The sequence below is a fragment of the Sus scrofa genome, chromosome 3 (genome assembly GCF_054392235.1).
Source record: "Sus scrofa isolate SSC_HxYL_T2T_F1_AM1 chromosome 3, Sscrofa_HxYL_maternal_Yorkshire_Landrace_v2.0, whole genome shotgun sequence".
NCBI classification, from domain to species: domain Eukaryota; kingdom Metazoa; phylum Chordata; class Mammalia; order Artiodactyla; family Suidae; genus Sus; species Sus scrofa.
The window spans coordinates 125,179,971-125,197,986 of record NC_139385.1 but is presented as its reverse complement, the minus strand read 5'-3'; the positions used below and the strand labels follow the sequence as shown (position 1 = coordinate 125,197,986).

Genomic DNA, 18,016 nt, shown 5'->3' with positions numbered 1-18,016 from the left:
AAGAGAGAGGACCTGCCATTATCTGAACCCGAGGCTCTTCTTCAATGAGGCACCAGAAGAATCTTTCCACAAAATATTTCCAGGCATGTTATTCTCTAGAGGGCCTATTTGTTTAGTTCTTCAACTCTATAAAATCTGTCTCTTTACGTCTTCCCCATGTTCAAATCCCCAGGACCCAAAGGCCAGCTCAACTGGAAGCTTGATACTTAGCGGGTGGCTTCTCCTCTTCCGAAGTTTCTCAGCCTTCCCCAGCCCTCTCTCTGATCAAGTTCTACTGTTTGTGATGGACTTGGCTTTTGGACCAATTACTGGGTGAGGTTTTGGCTTTGTAGACTAACCTCTCTTGGCTCTGGCGACCTGGCTTCTGAATGGACCATTTGGCTCTTGAACTGTTTTCTTGTTGCTCTTGGCCTTGGTTTTTGGACTACCCTTTTTCTGCTTTGGCTTAGCCGCTTGGCACTACAGCAATGGATATGGGGGATCCCGGCCCTGTTCTCCACACCCGATGTCACCACCTGGCATTGCACTTGACCAAATCCTCCAACACAGGAGGGTGACTGGAATCCCACTGTTTACAAGATGCATGACCATAAGTAAATTATTCGACTTCTCCGAACAGCTATTTTCTCAGTGGGAAAAGTGAGGATAGGAAGGCTTACAGGGTGAACATAAGGATTAAGTGAGATAATGTATGTGAAAACTCCTGGGACATAGAAGCCATTCAAGAAACAGTAGTTTTCAGGAGTTCCCGTCGTGGCGCAATGGTTAACAAATCCGACTAGGAACCATGAGGTTTCGGGTTTGATCTCTGACCTTGATCAGTGGGTTAACGATCCAGCGTTGCCGTGAGCTGTGGTGTAGGTCGCAGACGTGGCTCGGATCCCGAGTTGCTGTGGCTGTGGTATAGGCCGGCGGCTACAGCTCCGATTAGACCCCTAGCCTGGGAACCTCCATATGCCACGTGTGTGGCCCTGGAAAAGGCAAAAAAAAAAAAAAAAAAAAAAAAAAAAAAGAAAGAAAAAGAAAAAGAAATAGTACTTTTCGGAATTCCAGTCATGGCACAGCTGTTAATCTGACTAGCATCCATGAGGACGCAGGTTCGATCCCTGGCCTCTCTCAGTGGGTTAAGGATCTGGCGTTGCCAGTGAGCTGTGGTGTAGGTCACTTACACAGCCTGGATTCCGCGTTGCTGTGGCTGTGGCATAGGCTGGCGATTCGACCCCTAGCCTGGGAATCTCCATATGCCGAGGGTGCAGTCCTAAAAACAGAAGAAGAAATAGTGGTTTGCATTCCCTTTGTACTTTATTTTTTATTTTTTTGCTTTTTAGGGCCACACCTCTGTCATATGGAAGTTCCCAGGCTAGGGATAAAATTGGAGCTATAGCTCGTGGCCTCTGCCACAGCGACAGCAACGCCAGATCTGAGCCCCATCTACAACACACACAACGGCTCATGGCAATGCCAGATCCTTTAACCCACTGAGCAGGGCCAGGGATCAAACCTACGTCTTCATGGGGGTTGGTTTGTGCTAAGCCTCGATGGTAACACCCCTTTTGTACTTTACATTTAAGGTTGTTTACATTTTGCGTCTCCCTTTTCAGCCATCCTTAACCAACTGATCTCTTTCATCTCCAACATTTAATTTTGGAGTTCACCAAAGCTTTGTCCTAAGTCTTTTTTTCTTCCAATGCCACCCTCTAGTGATCACTACAGCTTATGGCTTCACTTAGTGGCTAAATGATTCCTAAATTTGTATTTCCAGTCGGGACTTCTCCTCTGTACTCTAGTTCTATAGATCCTATTCTCTAATGGACTAGCCACTTGGAGGGCTCTCAAGTACCTGAAATTCTACGTGTTCACACCAAACTCATCATTCTCTCCTCCAAACTTGCTCCTCCAAGAATGGTCCCTAGCTCTGTAAACAGCTCTTCCCCACCCCTCAACATGTCTATTCAAACACCAAATCCTATCAACTCAACTTCTTAAATATTTCCCAGACTTATCAATGTCTTCTTCTCCAGTTCCACACCCAATATCATGATCCAAGCCATCATACTCTCTGGCCTGGCCTCCCATGATAGCCTCCAATCTGGTCACCTTAGGTTTGCTCTTATCTCCATCCATCCATTCTCTATAAAGTATTCCTTCAAAAGTACTTGTGATAGAACATGATAGAAGACAACATGAGAAAAAAATGTATATATGTATAACTGGGTCACTTTGCTGTACAACAGAAATTGACAGAACATTGTAAATCAACTACAATAAAATTTTTTTAAAAAAATAAAGTGATCTAAAAAACAAACAAACAAAAAACTTGTCTGGGAACTCTCTTGTGGCACTGAGATCTGACGTCATCACTGCAGTGGCTCTGGTTGCTGCAGTGGTGTGGGTTCCATCCCTGGCCTGGTAACATCAGCATGCTTCAGGCATGGCCAAAATAAATATAAAAATAAGAACATTCCTTTAAAACATCCGATGTTTCTCACTGCTCTTTAAGTCCAAATCATTAATGCAATCCCCAAGGCCCTACTTGACCTGGGACCTGCTCATATCTCCTGTCTCATCTCAGGCCACTTTCCACCTTGCTTTCTTTCTTTTTTTTTTTTTTTTTTTTTGCTATTTCTTGGGCCGCTTCCGCGGCATATGGAGATTCCCAGGCTAGGGGTCCAATCAGAGCCATAGCCACCAGCCTACGCCAGAGCCACAGCAACTCGGGATCCGAGCCGCGTCTGCAACCTACACCACAGCTCACGGCAACGCCCGATCATTAACCCACTGAGCAAGGGCAGGGATCAAACCCTCAACCTCATGGTTCCTAGTCGGATTCGTTAACCACTGCGCCACAACGGGAACTCCCACCTTGCTTTCTGTACTCGATTTCCAATGGTCTTCTCCAGTTCCCTTCCCACTTCCTACCAGAGGGCCCTCACACACTCTTGTCTCTGCTGCATCCTCACCATCTTTGTCTGGATACCTGCTCTTTTTTTTTCTTGGCCGTACCTGCAGCACATGGATGTTCCAGGCCCAAGATCAAACATGTGCCAGAGCAGCAACCAGAGCCATTGCAGTGACAACGCCAAATCTTTAACCTACTATGCCACCAGGGAACTTCATCCCTACAGATCTTTCTTAGCTTATGATGGGGTTACAACCTGATAAACCCACCGTAAATTGAAAATATCTTAAGTTGAGAATGCATTTAATAGAGAGTTCCTGTCGTGGAACGAAACAAACTAGGAACCATGAGGTTGTGGGTTTGATCCCTGGCCTCTCTCAGTGGGTTAAGGATCCAGCATTGCCCTGAGCTGTGGTGAAGGTTGCAGACACGGCTCGGATCCTGAGTTGCTTTGGCTGTTGTGTAGGCCGGCCACATTTGACCCTTAGCCTGGGGACCTCCATATGCTGTGGGTGCAGCCCTAAAAAGCAAAAAAAAAAAAAAAAAAAAAAAAGAAAAAGAAAATGCATTTAATAAAAATCTTAACAAAAAAAGAATGTTTATATATATGTATGTGACTGGGTCACTTTGCTGTACAGCAGAAATTGACAACATTGTAAATCAACTATAATAGAAAAAATAAAAATCTTTCAAAAAAACCAGAAAATGCATTTAATACACTTAACCTACTGAACATCATCACTTAGCCTGGACTCCCCTAAACATGCTCTGACACATCACTCACAGTTGGGCAAAACCATTTAACACAAAGCCTCTCGTAAAATAGTGTTGAATATCTCATGGGATTTATTCAATGATGTACAAAATAAAAAACAGAATGGTTGTGAAGTTCCCATCGCGGCTCAGCAGTAACGAACCCCACTAGTATGAGGGTTCGATTCCTGGCCTCAATCAGTAGGTTAAGGATCTGGTGTTGCTGTGAGCTATGGTGTAGGTCGAAGACGCGGCTTGGATCCCCTTGTTGCTGTGGCTGTGGTATAGGCCAGCAGCACAGCTCCGATTCCATCCCTGGTCTGGGAACTTCCATATGCTGCGGGCAGGGCCCTAAAAAGGAAAAGAAAAACAAAGACAAAACAAAACAAAAAACCAGACTGGTTGTAAGTGAATCAGTGGTTTACCTTCATGTCTGCAGGGCTGACCAGGAGCTGTGTCTTGCTGCCACTGGCCACCGCAAGAGAGGATCATGGTGCATATCGCTGGCCCAGAGAAGATCAACCTTCAAAATGCGAAGTATCATTTCTATTGAGTACATATTGCCTCCTCACCATTGGAAAGTCAAAAATCATTATTTGAAACATCGTAAGTTGGGGACCATCTGGAGTCTAACTCCTGACACAAAGTATATGCTCAATAAATCTTGTTTGTAAATAATTAAAAGAAAGATGAATGAATGAATATGAATTCATGCTTCGTATGAGTATCACCTCTTCTGGGATACCTCTGACTCTCCTGATTCTGCCTCCTGACTAATCTGTCCTTTCCTCATGACTCTATAGCTCGCTGTTTAACTAATCACAGTAGGCAGAGTCTGACTAGTACTCTGGTTAACTGAATCCATCTTCCTCACCATCTGTGTGCCCCCTTGAAGATGGGAGCTGTGATTTCTGTCTTCGTGTCTCCTTTCCCCATATCTAGCACAGTACTCTTTATATTTTAGGTTATCAATATCGGTTGCTAAGCTAATGAATGAATGGTCTATGACCTTCAGGGCAAGAAAATGGGGAGGCAAAACAAAGAAGTGACTGTAATAAACTCCGGGATTTGTAGAGTGATTCACAGTTAACAGAGTATAATTAATATATGTTACTTGCTTTAGCCTCACATCAACCCCCAAAAAGGGGAAAATATTAATATTTCCATATTGTGAGGACTCAGCTTCAGGCTGAACTAAGAGACTAAGGAAGGAAATTCAGTCACCAAGTGGCACCAAACCTGCAACCCTAGGGGTCTTTCCCTCAGGCCGTAGGGAGAGCTCACCATGAAGATGGAGGAACGGTTGCTTCTCAATCCTGGTTTGAATGATGGTTTCCTAGGAGTCCAAACTCATTGTTGGCTTGGTAGGAAGAAGCTCTCTTTGCTGCATTTCCTTTGACAATGAAAATTCTTTTTTTCCCAGGGGATTCCCACACCAGCATCTTCTTCCAGTATGGTCTCAGCAACAGTTAGGGTAAGACAATAACTCTCCCAAGAAGGAGAGTTAGCTCTTCAGTAATCCTGGGGCCTGCAATTTTTCAGAGGCAAATAATTCAAGATTTGGGTTTATCTTGCAAAATGAAATTCTACCAGCAGAGGGGGACATGACAATGTGACAACATCACTGGATGAGCGCCAAGTTTCTGGCTCTCAATCACTATGAGATTATCTAATTTAAGAACGTTGCATTCAAGTCCAGATTACTAATGGCTCCTCTTTTCCCAACAGTTTACTTTCTCCTGTCTCTACTATAATTTGGGGTGAATGGAATTTGAGTCGACTTCCCAACCCCAAGGCCCAAAATAAAGAATAGAAAAACTTGAAAAATTTTTAAAAATCTGAGTATTAAATACTATATGACATCACTTATATGTGGAATCTAATATGTGGTGCACATGAACCTATCTACAGAAAAGAAACAAACGCATGGACATGAAGAACAGATTTGTGGTTGCCCAAGCGGACAGGGATGGAGTGGGACGGACTGGGAGTTTGGGGTTAGTAGCTGGAAACTATTGCATTTGGAGAGGATAAGCAATGAGGCCCTTCTGTATAGAACAGGAAACTATATCTAATTGCTTGTCATGGAACATGATGGAGGCCAATGGGAGAAAAAGAATGTATATAAATGTATAACTGGGTCACCTTGCTGTACAGCAGAAATTGACAGAACATTGTAAATCAACTATAATAAAAATTTTTTTAAAATAAAAAATCTGAATATTAAAAAAGAGCTGTCAGAGTTCCCATTATGGCACAGTGGTTAGCGAATCCGACTAGGAACCATGAGGTTGCGGGTTCGATCCCTGGCCTCGCCCAGTGGGTTAAGGATCCGGCGTTGCCCTGAGCTGTGGTGTAGGTCGCAGATGCAGCTCGGAATCTGAGTTGCTGTGGCTCTGGCGTAGGCTGGCAGCTACAGCTCCGATTAGACCCCTAGCCTGGGAACCTCCATATGCCGAGCGAGCGGCCCTAGAAAATGCAAAAAAAAAAAAAAAAAGAGCTGTCCTTAGTAGCTATCCCCTACTAAGCACCTAACAGATGGGGTACAGATATTTTCTCTAACCTTCAGACTAACCCAAGTGTTAAGTGTCTATATTGGGACTTGAGCCTAATTTTTCTAACTCCAAAGCCAGTGCTCTTTCTGCCAGCCTGTACTGGGAACCTAGCTCTCAACCTGCTCTCCACCTGAACTAACTCCATCTTCTTTCAACACCCATTTCAACTCCAGCCTCCTCAGTAAAGATTTTCCTGCTTCCTCCAGGCTGCTGGGGTCTCTTTCTTCTTTCCTTACTTCCAGTGGCAATTACCTTCTGCTTTTTTATGGTCTTATCCATTCATCTATGAAAATATCGCATCTCCCCAATTGCATTTCTTAGGCTCTGCTATATTTAAGTTTCTCATTATGGAAGTAATTTAAGGACACGTTTTGAAGAGCTTTGACCATACTATATACAGAATTGTGTATCCTATTAATAAGAAAAATATTGGAGTTCCCGTCGTGGTGCAGTGGTTAATGAATCCGACTAGGAACCATGAAGTGGCGGGTTCGATCCCTGGCCTTGCTCAGTGGGTTAAGGATCCGGGGTTGCTGTGAGCTGTGGTGTAGGTCGAAGTACGGCTCTGGTGTAGGCTGGTGGCTACAGCTCTGATTAGACCCCTAGTCTGGGAACCTCCATATGCCACGGGAAGCAGCCCTAGAAAAGGCAAAAAGACAAAAAAAAAAAAAAAAAAAAGGAAAATATTATAGTTTTTACTGACTCCTCTTTCCCTGCACGCCATCCATCAAAAAATTCTATCTGTATGTGGGGAAAGAATCTGAAAGAGAATGGATATGTGTACATGTATAACCCAATCACTTTGTTGTACAGCAGAAATTACCACAACCTTGTAAATCAACTATACTCGAATAAGACTTAAAAAAAATTCTACCTAGACTCTACCTATAAAATCTACCGTCCTGACTCCAAAATACTGTGTCACCACCACAGCCACCCTAGTCCATGCCACCTTCATCTCTTGCCCAGACACTACGGTAGCATTTTAACAGGAATCTCTGCTTCCACATGCCCCCCACGCCCCCTTTCACACCCTCCTCCACAGAACAGCCAGTCTTCCTTCCAAACTAAAAATCAAATCATACCACCTCCGGCTCTCAACCTTCCAATGGCCCCCCCATCACTCTTGGAATAAAGGCTGAGGTCCCTTGCCAAGCCACACAGGCCTTCTGCGATGGGTCCCTGGTTCCTTCTGCCGCTTCATGTCTTCATCCTCTCCCCTCCCCTCGCTCTGACCCCGTAACACTGGCCTCCTTGTTCTTCAGTCCTGCGGGGCACATTCCAGCCGGAGGGCCTGTGCCCTTGCTCTTGCCTCGGCTGCAGGCTTTTTCTCCCATGGCTGCACATGGTTTCTCTCTCTCACTCCATTCAGATGCATTTCCAAATGTCATCTCCTCAGACAGGCCTTTTTGACTGTGCCACCTAAGTCTCTTTTCATCACCTTCTATAGCCTTAGTTTTTCTTCATAGCACTTACCACAATATGCCATTCTACATGGGTCAATGTCTGATTTACATTAGCTTCCCATTAGAAGGTGGGCCCCAGGACAGAATTTTATTCTGTAGCCCAGTGCCTAGAAATATACCTGGTTCACTACAAGCCCCCAGCAGACATTTGTTTGATGGATAATGAGTGAATGAAGTTATCAAAAGCCTTCAGGACCATCGTTTTGTTTGGTTGGTTGGTTTTAAAGGCTGCACCTGTGGCCTATGGATGTTCCCAGGCTAAGGGTCAAATCAGAGCTGCAGCTGCCGGCCTACACCACAGCCATAGCAGCATGGAATCTGCGACCTACACCACAGCTCACAGCAATGCTGGATCCTTAATCCACTGAGCGAGGCCAGGGATCGAACCCACGTCCTCATGGACATAGTTGGATTCGTTACTGCTCAGCCACTATGGGAACTCCTAAGTTATTTTTTATTGTTTCAGGTCGAACCATATGAAATCACCATTAGGTTTAATTATTAGGTTAAAATGGTTGAATATTGCCAATTTCACATAGTTCAGTGGAATAAAATACATACTCGGAAAGTCGCATTACATAAATATACCACTTAAAGAATTAGCCTAGGAAGTTCCTGTTGTGGCTTAGCAGTAACAAATAGTGTCCAAGAGGATGAGAGTTCCATCCCTGGCCTCACTCAGTGGGTTAAAGATCTGGCCTAGAGCTGTGGTATAGGTGGAAGAAGCAGATCAGATTCCATGCTGCTGTGGCTGTGACTGTGGCTGGCAGCTACAGTTCCAGTTCAGCCCATAGCCTGGGAACTTCAATATGCTTCAGTCTTGGCCCTAAAAAAAAAAAAAAAAAAAAAAAAAAAAAGGCAATAACAACAAAAAGAATTAGCCTAAAACCACATCTGAGTACCCGCCACCCAAGGTCAAAAATAGAATATTTCCAGCATCCCAGAGACTCTGCAGGACCCTCTGTGGTCACAATCCCTTCCTTCCTCTCTAAGGGAACCTCTCTCCTGGCTTTCATGGTAATCACTTGTTTCTTTTACCATCTAAAGATTATTATTTTATTTTGTCCATTTTTGAGCTTTTCACAAACTCATACAGTGTGTATTTTTTCGTGTCTGACTTTTTTCCGGTCTCTTTTATCTGAGAGAGCCATCCAAAATACTGTGTCAGGCTGTTGTTCATCCATTACTACAGTGTAATATGTCACTGTGTGAATGTACCACCTGTCATTTTTTCTTGATGGACGTGTGGGTTGTATCCAGTTTGGGGGTTTTTTTTGTTTTTTTGTTTTTTTTTTTTGTCTTTTTAGGGCTGTACCCACAGCATAAGGAGGTTCCTAGGCTAGGGGTCGTTATCTGAGCTATAGCTGCTGGCCTACACCACAGCCACAGCAACTCAGGATCCAAGCCATGTCTGCAACCTACACCACAGCTCACGGCAACGCAGGATCCTTAATCCACTGACAGAGGCCAGGGATGGAACTCGCATCCTCATGGATACTAGTTGCGTTTGTTACTGCTGAGCCACAATGGGAACTCCAGTTTGGGGTTTTTATAAGGTATGTCACTATGAACATTCTTGTTCATACCGCCTATGCCCACTAGCCACATTTCCGTTGCCCATATACCCGGGGGTGTGATTGCCAGGTCATAGGGAATGCAAATTTTCAACATCAGTTAAAAATGTCTAAGAGTGTTCCAAAGTGGGAATAACAAGATGCACTGCCAGCAGTGTATGACAGTTCCAGGACCAGCTCAGGTCAGAACAAACACTTAATATTGGCATTCTTACTTTTAGATATTTGGTATCTCATTATAAGATTTTTTGCTTTTGTTTTTGCGACATCCGTGGCATGTAGAAGTTCCCAGGCCGGGGATCGAACCCTTGACCCAAGCCGCTGGAGTAACAACACCGGATCCTTAACCTGTTGTGCAACAAGCGAACTCCTCACCGAGGTTTTAACTTGGACTTTCCTGACAACAAATACAATTGAGCAACTTTTACGTTAGGACACGACCTTTCTGCGTCTTCTTTTGTGAATTGCCCCTTCAAGTCTCTTGGTCACTTTTCTACTGCATTGCCTGTCTTTTCCTTGCTGCTTTTTAAGAGTTTTTTTTTTTTAGTTCTTTTGTATTTTGGCTTTGAGCCTTTTGCTGCTTATATGCGATGCAAGCATTTTCACTGTGGTTTGACATTTCATTCTGCTCGTGGTACCTTTTCATAACCCAATTCCTTAATGGTCCTATAGACACATTTATCCGTCTTTTTCTGTGACTAGCACTTGTTATGTTTTGCTTAAAAATCTTTCTTCTACCCCAAGGTCATAAAGACACTCTATATTACTTTCTAGAAGCTATATTGTTGTGAACAGGTACTTACATTTATGATTTATTTATTTATATTTTTTTAATTTTTAATTTTTTTGGTCTTTTTGCCATTTCTTGGGCCGCTCCAGCGGCATATGGAGGTTCCCAGGCTAGGGGTCGAATCGGAGCTGTAGCCTCCGGCCTATGCCAGAGCCACAGCAACGCGGGATCCGAGCCGCGTCTGCAACCTACACCACAGCTCACAGCAAAGCTGGATCCTTAACCCACCGAGCAAGGGCAGGGACCGAACCCGCAACCTCATGGTTCCTAGTCGGATTCGTTAACCACTGCACCACGACGGGAACTCCTATGATTTATTTTCTATCACACCCCCTATTGCACAGTTAGGCTGTCTCTGTTTTTTGTTTTTTGGGGTTTTTTTTTAACTATTATAAATGTCATGGGAACAATTCCCATCACTCTTCTCAGCCTCATTCAGCCCCTCTGGGACTCAGGGAAGGGAAGTGGAGGTCGTGGTGGGACCGAGGTATTGCTGACCTGGCGTGCTCTCACTGCCGCCTTGCTCTCTCTTCAACTCCAGATCGTCTCTGCCGCCCCGGGCCTTCTCTCTGGAATGCTTGTCATCATTATGGATGGACGAGAGTGGAGGTTCCTACAGCAGAAATTCAGGAGACCTGAGTTGAAGCCAAACTCGGGCCACCGAGGCTTTGACCTTGACAGCAAACGCGCCCCAATCTCTCGGCCTTGTCTGGCTCGTGTGTGGAGTGGGGCGCAGCGGCCCACATCTCCAGACAGCCGGTCTGGTGCCCTTTCCCCTGACTCCACCACCACCAATCAGCAGTCAGACCCAGGGCCTGGCTTGTGCATCCTGGAATGTTGCAGAGGCGGTTTCCTGGTGTGATTCACTAACTGCAAGTCTGACCGGAGACCGACTTAGAGGAGGGGGAGGCGGGTGTCCTCAGCCTGGAGGCTTCCTCAGAGCCTCCCAGCCCCCAGAGATCTGGACTTTCGGAGTTCATTTCGTCTCTTAACTGGGCGCCCCCCACCCCCACCCCCGGCCTGCGCCCCCGCCCCCTCCTTGAGAGGGTGCTCGCCCCGCCCATCCGCTGCGCTGTTCTTTTCCCATGGGCTGCTGTCCCTGCAGCTGTGAGCAGCTCCAGGTCAGGGAGCAGGCCTGTGTTTCTGTGCTTGCGCTGCCCCAGCGGCTGGATGGCGTGGAGGGAGCCATCCCATGTCATCTGAGCAGCGCAAGGCACTGGCACACTTTGTAGCCAGACTCAGCCCTGGAGGCCCAGCTCTGGCCTGACTCTTGGCTGACCACTGTCACAGAGGAGGGACAAAGGAACCTGGGCAACCTCCTGTGGGCCTGGGTGCGTAGATTTTCCAAACCCAAGCTTCTCTCGCTGTCAAAAGCTCAAGTGTACCCTGAAATAGCGCCACCCAGAGCCCATGCTAACTCCCATGAGGAAGTTAATCCCCTAAGAAGACCCTGCCTGTACCCTCTGAGAGGTTTAGAATCTAAAAGAACAACAGCTGGTACATGCTGGGGGCAGAGCGGCTCCAGCAGCTGGGAGCAGGCCCCAGGCTGCAGTCAGGAAACCTGAGCTCAGGCCTGGCTCTGCCACCACGCGCCCCGTGATACTGGGCCTTCTGGTGACTTCACCCTTCGGAGCCTGTGTCCTTATATGCCCAGCAAGGGGTAGCCCTGCCTGGCCACTGCACCGAGATGTGGCACCACAAATAACAATATACATGTAAAAGTGCTTTGAAAGGCATCAAGTGTTATAATGACATAAAGGATTATTAGAAAGAAAAGCACTGAGAGATGAAGGAGGCGGGCTTCTGACACTTCTCAAGGTAGTTTACTCAGTAGTAGGAGCAATCCCTTACTTGTTCAGCACTGGATAATTCACAAAGGTTTCTAGGCTCTTTATCTCACCTGAGCCTCCCAGTAAGGCAGGCAGGACAGGGCGCATTCTCCCCATTCACTGCCCAGGCCAAGAACAGGAGGCTTAGACGGTCATTTTCCCATGGTCCTAGAGTCACAGACCGGGGACCAAACCCCGCTTCGTGCAGTGCTCTATGCTCCTTACGAAGAGCCCATTATGGTACCCCCCACCCCCTCCCCCTGATTCAGTTGCTGCAACCCCATGGGGCAATTTCCCACAGGGCTGTGTGAACACATCCTAGCAGGCCCCAGAAACCTCCTATAACTGGAAGGGGTGGGGAGAGACGGGGAGAGGTGTGAAGGGGGGAGTGATTATCCAACGAGCAATGGGAAGTTATTCAAAGGTTTTACGTTCAGGGCTGGGCTTTTAAAAAACAATGCTTTCTTCTCCACCTCCTCCTTCTACTCCTCTTCTCTTTCCCCCATCTTCTTCCTCCTTTTCTTCTATATTGTTCATTTACTTTATATAATTCCCTAGGAAGAGAAAGAAAGGAAAATTCTGAGCCCTTCCATCACCTGGGCCCTTGGGTGGTCAGCCAGCTGGAGCCCTGACGGGCTGGCTCCTTGGATTTATAGGATGCCGGCATCTGGCCCAGAACTCAGGGTCTGGCTCAGAGACTCCCTGCTTCACGGGACAGTTCTGGGAGCTTCATGCTCCAGGAGGAAGGCCAGGATTCAGCGAAGGAGTATGATGTAGCGGTCTTGTGCCCAGGCTGCTGGCCTCCCCAAAGGCTGCAACCGGTCCCCTGGTCCCTCCCTGGCCCTCTGGGAAGGGCCTTGCCTCGAGAACTGCCTGAAGTCGCCAGAACCTGAGATTCTGGCAGCGTGCCCTTCTCTGCTGGGTGCCTGCCATTCCGAGTTACACACTCCCCAGGCCACTAGCAAATGGCCAGGTGACTGATGTGTACATCCTGGGGTGCCCCTCCAGGCTGTCTGGCCCCCTTCCTCCCCAGCTTCCTTAGGCTACTGACCTAACTTCCTTCCCATTTGTCTGTGTTGCATGTAGATCGCATGCCTGGCAGCTGAGTCCCTAGTCAGAGGCTTTGGGGAAGATGTGAACAGAAAGAGCAAGTACGTGTGCACATGAGTGTGTGGCATCTTAAGAGGAATAAATAGACAGTGTCTCTGTAGGGAAGTTCTGCCTAGTGGATCTTGTTCAATATCATATCCTCGGCCCCAGACAAAAAGTTGGTGCTTAACAAATATTCTTTGAATGAATGAACAATGAATGACCGAAACAAGATTAGAGCTGGGAGTATCTGTTGCCTAGATATGGTGACCAGAAAGTCCTTGGAGACCTTGCAGCGTGCTTCTAAGGGGGGCCAGCTGGGCAGGCCTGCTGCTGAGGGTGGAGGAGTGCGGAGACGGTGAGCCAGGGAGCGTGGGCAGCTTTTAAGGAGTTTGAAGTGAAGGAATGGAGGCGTAGGGCAGTTGGAGGGGGGCTGAGAAAGAGGGTCCTGCAGAGAATGTCACTGGTTACAAGGCCTTTCCGCACCCTCGTCCACATCAGCATCCTCCCATCTTAGATCGTGGTCTTGCTGCTTCCCTTGCCCAGACGAAAACCAGGCCCTCTTTTCTGTGGCTTTCCTTGAACACAGACTTTATACCTTGTCCCCACCAGGACCTACCTGTTCATCACCCAGCAGGTCACTGCTAGACAGCTGTGACAGACTTTCCAAGGATGCCTCCATCAGGCTGCTCTGAAGTGGCCTTGCCTCCCTGCGGGGTTCCCAGGGCTCTCCAGCTTCTGCTAGGTGGGCCCTCCCTCCGAGGAAGCAGAAGAACCTAGTCGGCAGATGTGAGAAGAGCAGAACAAAAACCACGTGCGCTCCAGGGCGTCTGCTTCTGAGTTTCTAGATCCCCACTTGAGTTAACTCAACCAGGCTTCTGCTCCTTCCACCCAATGATATTATAGACCCACAGTTTGGATGGTCCCAGCTGAACAGGTTCAAAATGTAACCACGCACCCCAGCCAGGTCCTTCCCTCTCAACTACCCTCTGTCATCATTATCAATATCTGGAGCTATATTTTGCTCATGGCCCCGTTCACGCAGGAAGCATCTCTCATCTCTCCTCCCCCTGCATCCCTACTCTCAATGGTCTACTCCACACCTTCCTCACCCTCAGCCTCCATCTCAGCACCAGCTTCCTTCCTGCGTCTTTGATTCCAAAGTGTCTCTTCTCCATCCCATTCTGTAGACTACCACGTCCACATTATTTTCTTTTTCATTTTGAGAATTATATCATGTATGTATTCAGAAGAGTACAAAACATATATGCATAATTTAGAGTGAGTGCATGTGGGCTATAACTATTCCCTCTGTTAAGAAACAGAATGTTGGGAGTTCCTGTCGTGGCTCAGTGGTTAATGAATCTGACTAGGAATCATGAGGTTGCGGGTTCGGTCCCTGACCTTGCTCAGTGGGTTAAGGATCCAGCGTTGCCGTGAGCTGTAGTGTAGGTTGCAGATGCAGCTTGGATCCCGCGTTGCTGTGACTTTGGTGTAGGCCAGCGGCTATGGCTCCAATTAGACCCCTAGCCTGGGAACCTCCATACTGCTGCGGGAGCGGCCCTAGAAAAGGCAAAAAGACAAAAAAAAGAAAGAAAGAAAGAAAGAAAAGAAACAGAATGTTGCCTGTATGGGTATTTTCTTTGACTGTCTCTCTCTTTAAAAAAAATTTTTTTTGGTCATGCCCATGGCATGTGGAAGTTCCTGGGCCAGGGATCTAACCCATGCCACTGCTGTAACCAGAGCCACATCGGTGACAATGCCAGATCCTTAGCCCACTGAGCCATGAAAGAACTCCTAGATGTCTCTTTTTAAATTGTTCAAGAACCTTTTGCGACTCCCTATTCCTTGTCTAAGTCCCCAGCCTGTTGTTGCGTCAGGGCCCACCAGACTGGCCCCCCTGTGTTTAATAACCCTTTTCCAACCCTCCCATCATGCCAGTTATTATACTTAGTCTAAGAAGACAAGTTCAGAATTTAAATACTTGTGTAAGCTTTCTGAATCAACGAGGACTCTGTCAGTAGCAAGTAACAGAAACCAAATTCAAGCTGGCTTAAATCAAGAAGGAAATGTAATGGCCTACCTCTCAGAAAAATCCAAGGATAAATACAGCTTCAGGAACAGCTGGATCTAAGCACCCAAACAATGTCACTAGGAAATGGCCTCCTGGCTCTGCTTTCCTGTCCATTGGCTTTATTCTCTTCCTCAGTTGTTCCAGCAAAGGTTCTGGATATGAGTCTCATTGGCCTTCTTGGGTCACATGCCCATCCCTGAACTACTGTGGCCAGGGGTAGATTAGGTCTGGGTAGGTCTACCCTGGATTCAGGGGTACAGTCAGAACCCTGGTTGGTCTGAGAGTGGAGAGAGAGAGATTCTCAAGGAAAACTAGGATGCTAGATGCAGAAGATGGGAGAGAGGGAGGCTGAGCGAACAAACTCAACAGATACTCTCAGTTCTCTTTCCTTGTGAGTGGGAATCTCTGTTCTGCCAACTGCTTGAGGCTGCTGGGAAGATCAGAAGAAGATCAGGTGGAGTTCCCATCGTGGCTCAGCAGAAACGAATCTGACTAGTAACCATGAGGACACAGGTTCGATCCCGGGCCTTGCTCAGTGGGTTAAGGATCCAGTGTTGGCCTGAGCTGTGGTGTATGTGGAAGATGGGGCTTGGATCCTATGTTGCTGTACCTGTGGCGTAGGCCGGTGGCTACAGCTCCAATTCGACTCCTAGCCTGGGAACCTCTATATGCCACAGGTGTGGCCCTAAAAAGAGAGAGAAAAAAAAAAAAAAAAAAAAAAAGATCAGGGCTATAGAGATTCTTTGAAAACTTTAAAATGGAACTCTGACCATGGTGCAATGGGATCTGCAGCCCCTTGGGATCTCTGGGATGCAGGTAGGATCCCCAGCTAGTACAGTGGGCTAAGGATCCAGTGTTGCTGCAGCTGCGGCTTAGGTCAAAACTGTGGTTCATATGCTATGGGGTGGCCAAAATGAAAAACAAACAAATAAACAAACCCATAAGATTCAGTGGAAATGAGAGTGATTTGGAAGGTGTTTATTTCTTTGCCTTTTCCCCACACTGTTCACCTGTCCGGAATGTTGTTTGTTTATCCCAAGCCTACCTTCCCTTCAGGCCCTGTCTAGTGAGAATTGGACCTCTCCTAGCACCTGGAGCTGCTTGGGTACCTGTGGATCCCCTCAGCCCATGCAGTTTAGCATTTAATTAGGTAAGGGCTTTCATTACCTTATTGATTCACTTTTTAGGGGTATTGTGGTTTATCGGACAGTTCACGCGTGGATCAACACTTGTGGATGCACTGGAAACAGTACTGAGTCCCAGGATCAGGACAGCTCCTCCCCTCCTCCCGCGATGCTTCACACTCTCACTGTTGCCCAGCTGGCGTCTGCTCGGGGAGTTCATGCTAATTTTCATTTGGGCTTAAAATAGAAACAACAAATCATATCAGTTGTACACTTCCTCAGGCCCTTCACACACCTTGTTCTCTCTCCAGTTACTCTGTAGCCCCCTTGAGGGGAGGCCCTGTGTCTCTTCTCCTCCGCTCCTCGTAAGCCCTAAGCCATAGGGAACCCATTTTAAGTGTGCTGTGTATCCCTGATGGTTGATTTAAGTTCATCTTGACCTTGTGAAGGAGAAAAATAAGCCCAAAAGATAGGTTGAAAAGCTATATACTCATAGTGTAAGTTAACTTAGTCCCAGGACGAAATCTCCGGTTGACATCTGGAATTGTCACACATACTCTAGGCCCAGGGTTCTGATGCAACTGTGGCACCTTTCGGGTTCCTTGTCCTGGCTTTGGTCTCCTCCTTGGGAGGTGCCGTCTCACCACTTCTCTCTCTAGAACTACTCCGATTTTGCTGGAGCCAAGAGAGAGTCTGGCTTGGCTATTCCTGGGAATCCTTCTACTTAGTCCCAGTTTCTACTTTAGGAAATACACTTTGGAAAGAAAGAGCTTGAAGATGAACCTCACCTTCCAGAAGAGACTATGCCCTCTCTGACAGACAATGGATTGTTCCTTCTAGCCCAACGGGGAGGCCCTACTTCAACCATTTAATACCCTTAATAAGCATTCCCCCCCTGTCCCCCCCACACACTGCGATGAAGGCTTACAGAGAGTGATAACCCAAAAAGTGTCTCTCTTTCAGAGGGACACCCCTCACTCTGGCAGGCCATGTGTAGGAGGACCTGGGATTTTCCTTTCACTTTCTTGTGCCTTCAGAAACCACCTTCAGTGACTCAGTAATACCAACTTAGATGGTAGGTGGACATGGCTTCCCATCCAGGTTTATCCAATTTTCCCAGGCAGAGGCGCATGCTGAGGCTGCAGACAAGAGAGGAAGCCCAAGAGAGAGGAAGGACAGGGCGTTGGTTCCTCAACTTGCTGAGACCAGAGTCGTGTAGCAAGACAAGATGGAACATGCTCAGCATTTCTCCTTCCTGGCCTGGGTTTCACCTCGGCCCCAGTTCAGTGGCAGCCTTGTGGGCTCAGAGGGCTGAGGGATCCAAGAGGAGGAAGCTTGTACAATCCCTCATTTTGTAGGGGTGGGGGTGGGGTGGAGTCTTAAAGTAAGCTGCTGTCAAACTCTGAGTCAGTTATATTGCCCCAATTCTGGATCTGGCTTCTCCTGTTTCTCTACCCTACCCACCCTGCCCTCCAGTCACAGCAAATTTCTTATCATCCCTGACCATGACAAGCATATGTACAGAGGCATGGGTTGAGCACTGTGTAACTCCTGGAGGTGCCATTTGCATAGATAAAGAAAGGAAAAGCAGTTCTGAGAACCTTGCACAGTTAGGCCAGGCGGCCCTGAGCCTGGTTGTTTACAATTTCCTTTCCATATATTGCTTCCTCTGCCAAGAATACCCTTGTTTGCCTTACCTTCTACCATATCTTCACCTGGTGAATCACCAAACACGTAGCTTTCAAATTCTTCTCAAATAATGTTGAGAAACACAAATGTACAACAGAATGCTTTTAGGAATGCTCAAAGCCAGTGGGAATAAAGCCCTCATATATAGGAGTCTCAAATTAGTGCACTGTTAGC

General features: G+C 47.0%; 1 protein-coding gene and 2 long non-coding RNA genes across 3 annotated transcripts in view; 1 reads left to right on the top strand and 2 right to left on the bottom strand.

The window, feature by feature from the left end:
* The window catches only part of HADHB (hydroxyacyl-CoA dehydrogenase trifunctional multienzyme complex subunit beta), a 602,797-nt gene that overhangs the window by 342,011 nt on the left and 242,770 nt on the right, over positions 1 to 18,016 (top strand). The gene's annotated exons all lie outside the window — the stretch shown is intronic.
* LOC146404920 (uncharacterized) lies at positions 4,045 to 10,787 on the bottom strand. The gene is made up of 3 exons (XR_014842481.1): positions 10,536 to 10,787; positions 4,937 to 5,180; positions 4,045 to 4,175 (listed from the first exon to the last, which is right to left on the bottom strand). It is a non-coding gene; the product is annotated as an uncharacterized LOC146404920 (long non-coding RNA).
* Positions 11,844 to 16,390, bottom strand: LOC106509872 (uncharacterized). The gene is made up of 3 exons (XR_014842515.1): positions 16,197 to 16,390; positions 13,575 to 13,731; positions 11,844 to 12,420 (listed from the first exon to the last, which is right to left on the bottom strand). It is a non-coding gene; the product is annotated as an uncharacterized LOC106509872 (long non-coding RNA).